Genomic DNA, 4,782 nt, shown 5'->3' on the forward strand with positions numbered 1-4,782 from the left:
GACTGCAGTACCTTGTGCAGAGTAAGATTAATGCGCCTGCAGTTTTTAGAGCATCTTCGTTTGCAGTTCTGTTTTCCTTTACGTCCCATGTAAATGACACAAAGTTGATGGCTTTTTTTTTTTTTAAAGCCTAAATCTCAATAAGAGCTTTGTAGTAGCTAGTATTAATTCACTTTTTTTTTTTTTTTTTCCAGGATAGGCAGGAATTAGTAAATGCAATCTTTGAGTATAGCCCCCAAGCTGCACCTCACCTTAAAATTTAAAAAAACAAACAAACAAACAAAAAAACCTAATAATAAAGAAAAGAAAATGCTTAATGAGTGGTAATGGGATCTCTGTGCTTGGCCAGGCAGAGGGTGAATTTGATGTAGCAGTTACATACCTATGTTGTAATTGGTGTACATTGGGCGCACCCTTCAAATACAAATCGTCCCATTGGCTGCCCTAACAGAGCTAATTGAGCAAGCTGTCCCTCATTTGGGCTGTGAGCATTGCAATGGGGGGCAGGAGGAACAAAACCCAGCTAATTAGAAGTGGCAAGTGGAAGTTAGCTCACAGGTATAATCAGGTCTGGCTTTAGGAGGGGTCTGGTAAGACTCGTTAGGAGCGCTCTGGAGGAGCTGGACTGATTCTTGACATTGTGACTTAAATTTTGATTTGATCTCCCGTAATTGACAGGGAATTTTTTGTGTCTTGATGTTTCAACACGCTGCAAAGAGGATGAAAGGGAAGAAAATGGAGTGTTCACAAATGCTTGGGCAGGATGATGGCTTTCAAATGAGGAAAATAATGAAATCCCGAGGTTCAGCAGCGTGACTCCAATAAACACGCTGCCCTTTGCATTATGCTGATGGTTCTTCTGTTATTGCTGCTGCCTTGGCAGAGTGGCTGACTCCTACCAATAAGGAGTTATTCCTGGCCACGTGCCTTGGTGTGCCAAGTTTGGTCAGGGTAGGGCTGTTCTCCTTTGCTATGTTTGCTGTGCTCCTTCTGCTCCTATAGGGATGGAGGGTGCTGCCTGATTGCCTGGTGACAAAACCTGCCTGCTTAGCACCTTCACACTGGCTGTTCTTCATACCGTGGGGCCATGTGCTGACTGCTGTGCAGCAATGAGCTGCAGTGCCTGACAGTCCTTAAACGCGGGGATGTTCTCAGCTCAGCGTACTTGGTGTTGTGATTTCAGTGTCTGAAAATGTGAGCTCCCTCCAAAAGGCAATTCAGGTTAAACTCGGCGAGATTAACATTGGTTGAAGGCGGCAGCAGAGACTCTAAAATTTGAGTTCAGATTTCATAAATCCTGCAAACCACCTTTAGAGCTTTTATTATGCTCTCCTCACCAGAAAAGAAGCACTTGGCTTCAAAGTTAAGTACAGTATCAGTGTTTTAAAATAAAATAACTATCCATTTAGTATTCTTTTTTCTTTCACTTTTGTCATATGGTCCTTCTGCTTATGTCAGATTTAGGGGCATTATTTCATGCTGTGAGAACTATTTAAGTGCTGTACAATTCGTGATGAAAGGGGATGTTGGCGTACGTTACATGGACTGCTGCTCAGGTTAAATTATGATAGCATCTCACATCACGTGCCATGTATAGGTAAAGGAGAAAACTACCCTGCTTGATAAGAGAAACTTATATTATTTATATGGAACAGAACAAACCAATTTACAAGAAAGGCACTTAAGTGGAAGCTTATTTATTAATGAGCGCGGTACACAAGCTAATGGGGTTGTAATGCAGATTCACCTAAAGCTCGGAGGACGGCAGTCTCCAGGCATCATTCACCACTTCAAAAGGAGAGAAAGTGCACTTCAGAAATATTTCTGCACTATTCAAAACACAGTTATGTAAATTACACTTTTGTTTGTCTCCTCTAAAACAGAAAGATCTTCTGCGGCCTTCTTTGTCTCCTGCCATAGGGCACCAATGGAACTCACAGTGAGAACCTGCTGGTGCCACTGTGATGTACAGCTTGCAGGTGGTCCTGGCATTGCTGGCTCCTGCAAACTTAACGTTCAGAAGTTCTGAAAAACGATTGTGAAAATGAAGGAAAATGCTCCTTTAATTTTACTTTATTTTGGTTTTCTTGATGTTGCAGGAAAAGTTTGCTTTCCCTGTAAAAGTTTGGTCATGATGCAATTTGCAAGAATTGCAAATTAACGGGGAGCAAAGCGGCTTCTTCACTGTGTAATGATCTTTTGGGAAAGATCCTGCAAGGAAAAGAAAGTCTCAAAGCCCCGGGTAAATGCTTTGCAGAAAGAAGGAGTGTATTTATGAACCGTTCTATTTTAATTGACAGTGTGTCAGTGATGTTCTCTGATTGTCCTATTCTCAGTCGAAGATGACATGTTGAGAACCCCAATTTTCATTAAGTGTCCCAGTGGGCTTCAGGGACAGCACTTCCCCTTTTGTGGTGACATTGTGCTCACTGGGTTCCTGGGCTCATCATCCAACAGGAGGTGTTCCGTGGGCAGACTGTGACCTTCAATGAGATGGTGGTTAGAAAAATGGCCTTTTCAGTTGAATTCTTAAGAGGTTCCTGATCCATGTTATACACAGGAACAGGTTGCCCAAGGAGGCTGTGGATGCCCCATCCCTGCAGGCATTCAAGGCCAGGCTGGATGTGGCTCTGGGCAGCCTGGGCTCTTGCACATAGCAGGGGGTTGAAACTGAATGAGCATTGTGGTCCTTTTCAACCTAGGCCATTCTATGATTCATCTATATTTTAATTCATCTTAATAGGATGGTCTACCTGCAGGTGCCATTGATTATCATTCTTGGTGCTCGCTCTCATCTTGAATTCATGTCTTAGCACACATCTGAAGACAGAGTCCAGTTACACAAATTCAGCCTTGACTTTCCTTCCTTTCATTTCCTCACATGCGCTGCAGATCCTGCCCAGTGCCCTGCAGCAGTGTGGGCTGGAGTTGCATGGGAGCACAGCAGTGTGCAGTCCCTGCAGCCGTCCCCAGCACAGCTAATTGCCTGCGATAAAACCCACCTCGGAAGCCTGAAGGGAGAATTCTTTTATATAAGAAAAAACTGTTTTGTAACAATTTCTTGTAAGCGCTAAAATTAACTGACTTTCTTTTAACCTAATTATAGATGGAACTGATGATATCACCTATGCTTAATGTTGCCTAACATCTCGGGTGAGAGCCTGCTGCCTCTTACAGCTTTGCTGAGTATTTGCTTCTGGCCTCACCGTGTCTCCCATGAAATAGCTGCTGGATTGTTGCTAGGTGAGGGGCTGCCTCGATTTCTCCTACTGTCAATCCAGAACAGGGTTGGTTCTTTCCTGTAAAACAGTACTCAGAGAACTTCTTTCTTTTTTAGCCAAATCCCTCTAGTTGTTCTGCACCAACCCCATTGATTTGAAGCAGAAGTATGAATGAAGAAGCTACTCTAAGGAGTCTTTTTGTTCTGCAGGTATGGCCAAGCTGCTGGGCCATTAGAGGCTGTTCATTTGTTAATAGTTTAGTCCTTTGCTGATGCTCACTCTCCAGAGAGGAGGAGCAGAGCAGTGTTTTTCCCTGCAGTTGCTGTTTTTCTGGCCACCCTGGGACAGTGCTGAATGTATTATGCCACCAGTTTGATTTGCTCTTGTGTTGTTCCCAGAGCTCTGGTTTCCCAGCCATCCATTCTGCATCATATTTGGAAAAAAACCATTCCCTTTGAGGGAAGCAGGACTCTTTGGGGAAAGGGATCTGGGCTGGGGCTGGGCACAAAGGCTGTGCAGCCTCACAGCACTGCTAAGCACCAGAACTGTGGTTTTCCTGACCTGTCACCAGGACTTCTACTACTGTGAAATAGAATGATACCGAATGAAATCTGGAGATAACAGGAATTAGCCTGGAAATTATTTGCCTGGGAGAAAGAAGAAAGCAGTACTTGAGTGGGTGATGGACTGCACCATCCTGGTGGATGAAGAACCATAGGATTTTAGTGGTTGTCTTTGCACTTTGCCATTGTTTTAAAAGAGATCTTTGTCCATAATGAGGTATGCTTCTCTGGAAACACGATAAATATGTTCAGGAAAAAATAAGCCAAGACCACACAGTGTTGTCTTCCTTGAACCTGCTCCTTGTGCTCCCGGAGAAGTCCACCTCTCACTGATTGTTTTGTTTCCTCCACAGTCTTACAGTGCTGTGTCCCAGGGCAAGATCTTGTTTGAAATCTGTGTCTGTCTATACAGGATTCCAATCAAAACTTTAATGGTACAGGGCAGTGAGTAGCATTTAATGACCTTCAGTGCTATCACTTGAGTCTTTGGGGCATTGACATTGATTTTCCTTATCTTGGCATGTGAAGACAGGAGTCCCACTGCCTTCTTTAAAGTGTTTGCTGGTGCACACTCAGAGCACGGAATAAGCAGGCAGGATCTTCCCAAGCATCACAGCTGGCCACAAGCACTGCCTTCATTGGCAACCTCCGTGTGGTACCTACACGTAGCATCATTAATTGCAGAAGATTGGTCTGTTTGAGTGTCCATGTGTTTTACTCAAGAGGTACATCTGTATGTTTGAGATTTGTGCAGCTGCTGCTTCTTCAGGATAAAAGGTATCCATCAGAATTTCGATCCTTAATAATATGTTAAAAAGTGGAATGGAGGAAACATTGCAAAAGTAGTATGGAAAAGAGTAGGTCTTAATAAGTTTAGAGTTCTTACACTCTTCCATAAATGCTCCAATTTCTTCTCATAAGGAGGCGTGGTTGGGGCGTTTTGACAAGAACTGTGGTGTGTTTTCTGCTCCTTTCAGTTCTATTCTTTTTTTTTTTTT

This window comes from Meleagris gallopavo, chromosome 8 (genome assembly GCF_000146605.3).
Source record: "Meleagris gallopavo isolate NT-WF06-2002-E0010 breed Aviagen turkey brand Nicholas breeding stock chromosome 8, Turkey_5.1, whole genome shotgun sequence".
Classification (NCBI taxonomy): Eukaryota; Metazoa; Chordata; class Aves; order Galliformes; family Phasianidae; genus Meleagris; species Meleagris gallopavo.